This window comes from Aulostomus chinensis, chromosome 13 (genome assembly GCF_037954235.1).
Source record: "Aulostomus chinensis isolate RoL2024-O1b breed Wild chromosome 13, RoL_Achi_v1.0, whole genome shotgun sequence".
In the NCBI taxonomy this organism is placed as follows: Eukaryota; Metazoa; Chordata; class Actinopteri; order Syngnathiformes; family Aulostomidae; genus Aulostomus; species Aulostomus chinensis.
Genome location: NC_141332.1, coordinates 23,032,247 through 23,042,984, shown reverse-complemented (window position 1 = coordinate 23,042,984; position 10,738 = coordinate 23,032,247).

Here is a 10,738-nt window from a genome sequence, read left to right as displayed (position 1 = left end):
TGAAATCTTTCGCCTCGGGGGCAAACCGGCGGCTTCTTTTCATTTCAAGCGCTTATCGATTCTCCGTTGTCATCTTCGGCGACGCAGAAGGACACTTGAAAGAATTTCTGATGGGGCTGTGATGTGAGAAACAGGGTGACCTGCTCTGCTGATGCCCTCTCCTGATTCTTAACGAGCACATCCAGCCCGCCAGTACAGTTGGAGATGTCAACCCCCCCTCCTCCTCCTGCGTACCGGAGAGAACTTTAAAACACTCTACTTTTTTCCTTTATTTATTTTTTTATTCCGGCTTTCATGTATATCAGCAGGCATCCGAGGCTTCATGGACTCACAGCCACAACACACACTCTCACACGGGCCCTGCTGTTAGGATGAATGCTTGGCTTTTTCACTGACAAAAGACAAACTGGAATATTTAGATCCATAAGGCCTGACGTAGATTCTTAAAGGGATGCAGATGTGTAAAGTCACATGTTCCTTTTATTTAGAAGAATAATGGCTCTGTTGTAATATTCTTTATGGGTTTAATTCTGTGCCAAATTGCGACTTCACCAAAAAAAAACAAAAAACAAACAAAAAACCCCCCGCATATCTGTCTTATTGTGAAATTAGACCTGATTTGATTTCCATAGGATAAATGGTTCGCTTTTTCCAAATCCCTGTTGTCTCCTCTGCAGTCTTTACGTTGTGTGCATAGCACCAGGAATCAATTACATTACAGTCAAATCAGAAAGAAACAAAAAGGAGCTTTTCTCTGATTTCTCCCTTCACATCTCCCACCACGTCGTCTGAATTAATTCAGAGAGCTGCAGCTGAAACCCCCCCTTCCCCCCCCCCGCGCCATTTAGTGAAATATATCAGCCCCTTGCTTTGTGCACTGTCATCTCTATTTGCTCGAGCAAGGCAGATGTGAAGAGGTTACATTATCCAGCGATGCTCTTTGCCCGAGAAACCAGCCTGACTTTCTGTCTTTTTAAGTTTTAGCCTCAAACCACATGTGATTGTCGCTTCATGTTCTGTCTGACCAAAACTCTGCTGGAGTCAAATTAGTGTTTCCAAAGCCGCTAATCTTTACACAAATCAGTTTATGAACTGCTAATATGTTAGAAATACAGTAACGACGTGGGAGTTTTATTGTGGGGTGTGACTTCTCTTGAAAGGAGGAGGAAAAAAAAAGGAGTGGGGAAAAGAGGAGGGTGATGAAGAGGATTCAGACAGGAAAAGGAAAGACAAAACAGGAGTTGAGACTTTCTCCTCTGAGACAGAAACATCCTGTGTGTATTTCCATTTGTCAAGTATCACTCCAAGAACGTTATTAGCGAAAAAGCTGCCTGTAAATTAACCAAATTAAAAGGGTGGCTCTTTGATAGCTCTTGAGCTTGTTGAGCGGCTTTATGCCTGATCCTTACTATTCCAGCTCTGTCACAGCACCAAAGGGAGCCAGGCTACACCGACGCTAAAGCCATCCAACTCAGCAACACGGCTTGCGGTTTAGAACGTAATACACCAGGCCAGTAAATGACTTACATGGTTGTCTACCCTCACTTCTCCCGACATGGCCAGCTAACATGGTGTATATTTAAAAAGTACTCAGCTCTTTGTCTTTGTCTTCTTCTGTAATTATCCTATCCTCAGCTTCCAAAGAAAATGCTTGGCTGATGTCATTGTGGTTTTGGCCCCCCGACCGCTCTAATATTAATCCCATGCATGAAGCGGCTTCAAATGAATACGGATTACTTTAAATTAAACTCCCGTCCATGTTTTTTTTTTTTTTTTTTTTTATGTGAAGACATTAACTCCTGTCATTGCCGGTCACTCAGACAAGCACGTCTCCATTCGTCTTGACTTTGGACATGACATGGTGTCGGTCAGGCATGATTAAAAATGTCCCTGCAAGCAGGACGGCATTCATTACTCTGCAGCTACAGACAGACAGCGCGCTGCTGTGCTTGAAAGTAATAGCCAGTGCATGCATAAACACACACGGCCTCAGCCTTAATCACAGGTGTGAGCGGGCCAATAAATTGCTCAAGCAGGTCTCTGATCAATTACATGAAAAATCAATAGGAAGCTGCCACTAACCTGCCTAAGGGGAAATCGGCCAAGAATGAAATTGGTGTGATAAAATGACTATGATGCCCCCCACCCTGTCAATAACATGTAAAACAGTTCAGCTACATGTAAACTCTCCTGTCAGCAGACCCGAGGTGGGCCCAGAGGATGCAACTGGAATCAGCTTAGTCCTAATTGGTCTGCTGTGGCCCAGAGAGGGAGAGGAGGAGGAGGAGGAGGAGGAGGCGGCGGCGGCACAGAGGAGACACATGGAGGCTGATTAAGACAGTGATGAAATGTTGTTATCAAGGTTATAGGTTTCAGAGTATACAAATTCAAGCGGAACAAATAAAGGTGTGGTCAGGGGCTTGTACGTAAGAGCAGTTCATGGAAGTCTATCTACCGGTAATTGGTCAAAAATGTACAGATGGAACGTGTGAGTTATTGTATGCACATCGTGCCGGTAAAGTCCACTGGGGTGTTCCCGCTGTCGTTCCATCCGTCATTTTGTAAGGTTTCTGTTTTTATTTACAATTGACACGTCGTGGGCAGATGGCCTACAGTCCTCTGTGTTTTGGTTCGCTTCCTACAACTGGGTGGGATCAGGGTTGGATTGAGCTCTCACTGCAGTTGAATCGCACTAGGTGGTCTTGGACCGGTTGATTTGGTCCACACGAGAGTACCATAACTGCTTTCACAAGTTACCAAACAAGCTGCACCAGTGGTTGAGCCGCACCAGGGTTTGATTAAACCTGACTAAATGCTGGGTTGTGAAAGCAGCGTGGGGGTAGCAAGGGGACAAACCCATTCAGGACGGGGTCTACGCCGTGGGGGTGTAGCGGTTCTCATACCCAATGTTTGATGTGAGTCTTTGGGTTTTTGCACACGAGCCCTGAATGAATGCAGCATTATTTTATTCACTTCGTTTGCCAAATGTTTTTGTGTGCACAACTTAATTAAAAACCGAGATTCCCGGCTTGAAACTTCAGCAGAAGGCCAGGTATTAAAATGAAAAGGTGAAATTATCCAAGAACACCAAACACACTGACGAGCGTTCAAACCCCGAACTTGACGGCAACACAGGGAGAACGGAGGAGCTAAACTGGAGGAAGGAGGACAGTGTGGTGAGGAGGGCCACCAAACATGCTTCCCTCGCAACAGGCTGGTTGCTATATAACCACATCTCCACACAAAATGTCAAACCCCAATGAGGTGGATACTTCACCCATGTTTAACAGTTTCTTTTTATCAAGCACTGGATATTATATGTCTTCACATCGAGTTCTTTTTTTTCTCTCTGCTTTTTTTTTTTTAAATTTGGATTTGAGAGATGCTGAGCTCATACTGGTTGCTCTCCACTGGTGATGATTGACAGCATCAACACCTCGTCCTCGTGTTGCTGAATGCATCACAAGCACTTTGAATTTACCTAAAGAACGTTTTACGTCACAAGTTAGCGGTTCACCTTCAGTGGCGTGAGCGTGACGAGCATTGTGCCGGTAAAGTCAGTTAAAGCTCCGTCTCCCGGCTTGTTCATTGGCCAGACTCTGCTGCCAGATATCTGCATGGAATCTTCTGGCTGGTGGAGTCCTTCAAACAAACATGCATGGTCGCTGTGACACCGCTGAGTGTAGAACCAGAACTGAAGAAGACTTTGACGACACATTTGAGAGTCTTTTAATGGTTTGTGTAGTTTAGCTGATGTTGCTCTTCGGTCTCTAGTTCTCTGTGCGGCTCGTGCTTTCTCAGTTCTGGAATCACAGGGTGAAATATCACTTTCACAATGAAGTAAAACCAAAATTACAATTCTGATTGATGAAGACAGGGGCGATTTATATTTTTTCTGTCTCATTCTAATGTTTCAGGGTCAACATGACTTGCATAGACAGGGAGGTTTCGATACTTCAACTGAATTTCTGATGGATGACCGATAAAGCAATCAACACAGAGTTTGCCAAAATGAAAAGAGAAATATTTGAGACGAGTTGAGAGTGAGTTGAGAAAATCACCACCAAGCTGATCCAAAGAGGGATTTAACAAAGAGCAAAAAAGATGCTGATCAAAAGGATCACCTCCAAAATGTAGACAAAGATAAAAGATGCAATGAGGGAGAGAACAGAGGGAGGGAGGGAGGGAGAGAGGGAGGAAGCGATGGTGGGTACGACGTGGCTAATCTCAAATCAGGATGCTAGTCCTGTGTCATGTGTTCTGATTAGTTCCAGTGTTTCACGCTCATCTCTGCCTTTCATGGAACCACGGCGCCTGCCTGTACTGTACATGAATACACAGCCGCGACTGAACGGCATGCATTCACCGGTCTAGAGGAGACACACAAGAGAACTTTAAGAGTCAACATCCACTCGTAGCGTGCTGATCTGTAAGCTTGCCTTGATCATCTCTGTGTCATTTCTCCTGTAACACCACTGGAACTGCGGTTGATTTTTTTTTTTCTTTTTTCATGAAGTTGAACTGCAAATCTTTGTTGAATAATGTCACATCCAGACCTCGACAACCCCTCGGCCTTTTCCCTCAAATCTGCACTTCAGATTCACTAATCCATTAGTGGGGAAACATCATGGAGAAGGTGATGGAGGGAGGCGTGTGTGTATTCATAACATTCATGCTGGACTCAGCCGGTGTGTGCAGGGTTTCTGTGTGTGTCATGGAAGACAGAGGGAGTGTGAATGAGGAGGAGGGTGAGGTGGGGGTGTCTAATCCAGTCCCAGTGTGAAACTGTTGACATTTGTGCTTTTTTTCTCCTTCATTATGTGACTGGGGCTGTTTTGCGCTGGATTAGCTACAAATCTCCCATGCAGCACATTCAGCATGCCACAAGTAGTTTAACTTCATTAATAATGGATGAAGAGATTGTAATCCAGGAGTAGGAGAGCATGCAGGAGCACCGTACACAGATGGAGAGATGGGGAGAGAGGGCATCCCTCTGGTAGAATCAGGACTCAAGACAATCCTGTGACGGTCAAACCTACATGTAATATTGCATCAATACCTTTGTCTTGGATTGTAATTTGCCGGGGACCCTCAGAGGAAGGGGTGTGTAATGGAATACGTGGAGGGGAGAGTAAAAGGGGGGAGACTTGGGAAGTCTCGGCGGTGCATATGCTAGTGTCTTCCATTGATTGTGTTTACTCAAGCTTCTCATTGCAGACTATTATAAAAGACCGGGGGACACACCCTGGCCTAACAGCAGGATAAGAGGGATTAAAAGTATACATATTCACTATTTCTGTCTCCACCGCCAGCTTTGATTTCTGTCAACACAATAGTGAGGCAGTCTGCACCAAATAAAGGCCAAGCTGTGTGAAGGCGGGTTAGGATTTTTAGTTGAAATCAATTTTTTAATTCAGATTAGTAAAGACGAAATACACTGCAGGTAACTCACATGTGGGGGCAGTCAGTTTTTTTTTTGTTTTTTTTTGGTATGCTATTGAACAGTACTCGTGGATGAACTGATGTGGTTGACTGGAAGAACAGCTGCCGATGAAGTCGCACGAGCCGTACTTTTTCTGATCAGATTACGGTTCATTCTCCTCGTCTGACACTCAGAATACCTGAGAGAGATGTAACGTGTCACTTTCTCACATGAACTCCCTCAGCACAGCGATTGAACTGGATGTATGCGCAGACAACTTCGGCCACAAAAATATCCAGTTCAAGATGTCTCTGATTCGACGTTTTTGCCAATGTGTGGCTGTCTTTCACCAGTTTTTCTGAAAACCACCGATACTCATCAATCATATTTTTGTTTTTGGGGGATTTCAAGCAGTTCAACATTTTTGTCAGAGATTTCTCAGGAAGTTTGGCCCATTAAGGCAGTACCATGCCTGCTGTGTGGATTGTTATGCCCTCTGAGGAGCAAACCTGCCACACAAATAAACCATTGTTGAATTTTACACTCATAACATTGTCAAACCCTATAAAAGAGCATTCATATCAATATACTAGAGCCAGAGATCTTGTATGTATTTTTTATCTGATGCATTTTTCTTCCCTGAAAGAAGCTGGCCGGGGGCAACTCGACAGCTCGGTTGGAAATTTGGGTGTTACACAAGTATTGGAGAGTGTAGCTGCCAGACACGAGACCAGATCAGGAGCGGCTAACACCCTGAGACCATCATACCTCTGCACCAGTCACTGCCAGCAGTCTGCTTTTGGGTCGTCCATCCATCCTATTCTTGTGAATGTCAACGCCTGGAGGGAACTTCTTCATGTTTGGTTTAAAAAAAAAAAAAAGTGGGATTTGAGGATTAATAAGGTCAAAGGTCAAGTTTGCAGCGCAATATCTGCCTTGTGGATAAGAATCTCATGAGTGATTTGAGTGAATTTAGCACAAATGCTCACGTGGACTTGAGGATGAACCGATGCCCAGAGGTCAAGGTCATCATGACACACACACACACACACACACAAAAATTCAGGTGGCTGTGGTCAAAATACTCGCTGTTGAACACAACAAGCTAGTTTGAAATAGTGTAATTCTTATTCTTATCTTAATTTATCTTCAAACTTCTAGCTTTGAAAGCCTTCAGACACAAACGGAGAGATGAGTTGGCAGCGTAGCGGCAGGAATATGAACCTGATGCGTTGTGGAAGCCACCTGCTCCACTGAACTTCCTGCGCCAGTTGAATGGGACTCTTGTTTGTTCTTGTCAGTCTGAATAGGAGGCGGGCTCTTCCTCCACCACTTGAAAGTGAGGTTGACTCATCATGTAATTTGAAAACAAGACAACTAATCAAAGCATCTGCCTACTTTATATCTGTAGATCAAAGTGACATGACGATTACGATGATAAATGGTATTGATCCCAGAGGGTAGGTTGGGTATAAAGCCGTCATAGCTGATAATCGTTTGATGCTTGTAAAGGGAGATTATTTTAGTGTGTTTTTTTTTTTATTGTCGTCATTATGGAGCTGACAGTAACGATCACAAAGTAGGATGCCTTCCAATTTTTCCCTCTTAAAAAGTTTTTGTCGCACATTCAGTGAAACAGATGAGTTACTCAATTTTTTTTCTGAAAGCTATTTTAAAGATTTGAGTAAACATAATAACCTGGTTTTATTATTTTTTTTAATCATAGATATATTCACAATGAAACATTTGATTGCCAGCTAATCTTAATGACAAATGGAGTCTTTACGAACTCTACAGATTTAACAAATATTTACTCTGAATCTTTTTGATTTTGCTGTGTTTTGTGACTGTGAATTTTGTGAATCCTCATTAAAACAAACTCTGTACGTTTGGATTGCACCTTTTTTTTTTTTTTTTTTTTTTTACACTATATTTAAACGATGTACTCTGCCCATAAATCAAGGTTTACAATTACTTTGTGCTGCTGAAGATGTCTCTCCCTACTGCCGTGAAAACTTCCATGTTCAACTCTCATTGGCCAAATGTCTGACATTTCAGCAGACAAGACATAAAAAAGACCAAAAAAAAAAAAAACGGGAAAAAAACGTGGCAGTATTGTTGTTTTTCCTTTTCAAGATTATGGAAGTGTTCAAGATGAACTAAAGTTCTTCGGAAAAGTTCCTTGTTTTCTGAGAAAGCAGAATAATACTTGGTGAACTGAGAAAACTGAGCACATCTCAGATCATCTATCATCACGTCGGTACAGTCTGACAGGTAGAAAGCATTCATGAATGTTCACTGCCTGAATGTGTAATCATCATTTTCAAGGCAGATAAACCACCTCTAATGTTTCCTTTCAACAGAAATGAATGTTTCGAATGCGTTCGGCCGACATGTGGGAGTTTGCACATCGTTGGCCAATGAGCAGCTACCGTCTAGGTTGAGGGTTTAACACTTTGCTCAAGGGCAGAGCAGCTGTTGTTGTGGAGGTGAGCACATTTAGCGTCCCAGCAGCAGCAGCAGCACCCATCTCGTCACAACCCTCCTTGTGTCCTGCTTCTCCCGATCATGTAATTAGCTGCAGGCAGTCGGAGGTGTAGGGAATACCAGGCGGACAGCTTTGATGTGTGAGGTGCCACATTGCTGTAAATAAATGCTTAATGGGCGAAGCTTAGGTGATGTCATAGTTCATTGTAATGGCAGTTGCCAGCCTCATAAATTACGCTTAAAATTGTTTCCAAGTACGTCCTTTGACTGACATGTCGTTTTGCTTCAGGCTGGCACTGCTGACCCCTGGCATACTGTGAATGTCACACAACAGTTTCCATTGTAATGAACAGACACAAAATGTCAGAGATGACTCTCATCGCTAAATTAGTTTTCCAGCACTAAATCAAAATACTTAAACATGATTTAGCTTTAGGACAGTTAGACTAGATATTGTTACAGATTCTGGAAATGTTAACATTGTATTGCAAAAAAAAAAAAAAAAAGTGATGGAACTTTCTGTTTTTAGTTCTAACATTTGCTTTTTCCCTACATTAATCATGAAGTTACTCGTGATTATTTATCAGAAGTCTCATTGTGTTGATGATTCGTGAAAGCACAAATAGTCGTCTCTCCGGCATTGTCACACGATCGACCTATTTACTCCAAAATATTGCGATATTCGATTTTGTCTTTGTAGTTGGAGTCTTCTTTAAATTTGAAAAATACAAGAAGATAAAATCAGCAAGTCTTCTGCAAGTTGTTCGTCCCGACCCGTTCATATTACCCATAAGCATGTTTCTTTTGCATCATTACTGGTGTGTCAGATATGACAAAGCATAGTTGAAACAATGGTGCGTTGTTGCTATGGTAAAGGTCCGGTTAGGTTTCGGCACAAAACACTCACTAACGTTTAGGGGAGAGATCATGGTTGTAGCAGTTGGAAATAGGAGATGCAATGTCTTTTTGGGTTTTGATAACCAAATGACAATCAAATCAATGCAAATGTAAGTCGTTTTTATCCGATTGCATAAACAACCTACGATATGTGGCCATTTTCTTTTTGTTTTGAAGGGCAGACTCAGTGATTCCAGAGAACAAGGAGGCACCACAACAAGAAAATCCTCAGCAAACTGCAAAAATACCAAAAATGGTTCCAGATCTCAAATTTCCAAGGCAAAATAATTAAATTTCATTTGTTTATTTGGCTTTATTATGAAGAGTTATAGGGATATTTGGTTGTAAAATTGAAGAATGTCACATCGTTCCAACTCAGACACCTTGCTCTCTGTACTAATCAGATTCTAACGAGAGAGCATCTGGAAAATGTGTGATGTCATCTTATCAGGATCCGGATCAGTTCCAAAATGTAATTGATTGATCTGAAACCTAAATTACATCATTCTACCCACAAAATGTAATCAAAAACCACCCTCAACATTTTCAGTTGTTCTGCTCACAAACTGCCAGGCAGTAATTCTTCAAACATCCATTAATTGAAAAAAGAATAATATGAAAGTTTACAGAAATCCCATAACCTCACATTTGAAAACTCTTGGGAGAGCAGTATTTTTAAAGTAGTTCTCATTGTAGCAAACAGTCTCTGAATATAAGTATTTATCAACTCTGTTCCAAAGATATGCTGGAGGTTCAGTGTCCTCCACAAAGTGCAGTTATTACTGAGGTTGCACCTGTAATCTTTGGTCACTGGATGGTGTCTCGAGCCACAGGTCACCTCTGCCACTTTGCCCTCACCTTTCATTACCCCTTGCCTGTACAACGTCACACAATGAGTGAGCAGCAGAAACGAGTGTCTCTATTTCGGGTCGTTCATGTCTAAAACTTTCTGGAAAAATACACACACTCCAAAAATGACCCAACAGAGCAATAAGCGCGTCATGAAAGAGACTTTTCCAAGGAGGCTGCCTTTACGAGGCGCAAGTGCTGATGCTGAGTGCAAAGTTACATCTGGTTCCTTCGGACTATGAGGAAAGTTAGCCTGCGGACCCTGAGACTGGGCTAAGCTGCTGCTGGATAGCTGGTGCTTTCCGTGTCTTTTAGATGCTGCGGTGCATGCGACGCGTCAGCCAAGGCCACATGAGCCCCAGAGCATTCCCCCTCTCTCTAATGTTTCAATTAACTGCAGGGCTGTCACGAACGCTGTTCAGCTAACAGGAAACACATTGGATTTGACGTGAAAGCCCCAGTTGTTGATAGATATCATTAGAAGTGTTAAATCTTCTTCCAGATCTTCTCACCCCACCCTCTTGTGCCTCCCTCCACTCGTAAACGTGTGCCTTTCAGGTTTTTTATTTGAGTCTTATGATGTAATAGACGGCGGATAGCATATTCTGTCAATGACAGACTTCAGTCAAAAAAAGAGAGAGCCCCTCAAACATGTAATTAATTTAATAAGTTCAGGTGTTTGTTAGCAGCTACAGGTGCACAGGAGTAAACTGTCCCGAGCAGCTGCAGCGTACTCTTTGAAATCGCTGCGTGTTGCTCAAGGGCACCATGATGGTGGTTGAGATGTGCTCATTCAGCTTCTCCACCCAGGTTTTCAAAGGAAATCTGGCAGAATCAGCCCGTGGTGACCTTCCGGTCACATGAAAGCTTCTCTAACCTTCAGGCTACTCCAGTATTGGAATACTTGTGTAATGAAAAAGGGATGAGATAGTTTATTATTTGAAAAAAAAAGTGAGGAGCATGAGAGAAAAGGAAACATGGGAGTGGAACCAAAGCCTTCATTATATGACTGGTAATGGATCACACAATGCTGTGCATCCCTGGAGGTGCGCATGACTTCATTTTGCATGTCTGGTGGGATGA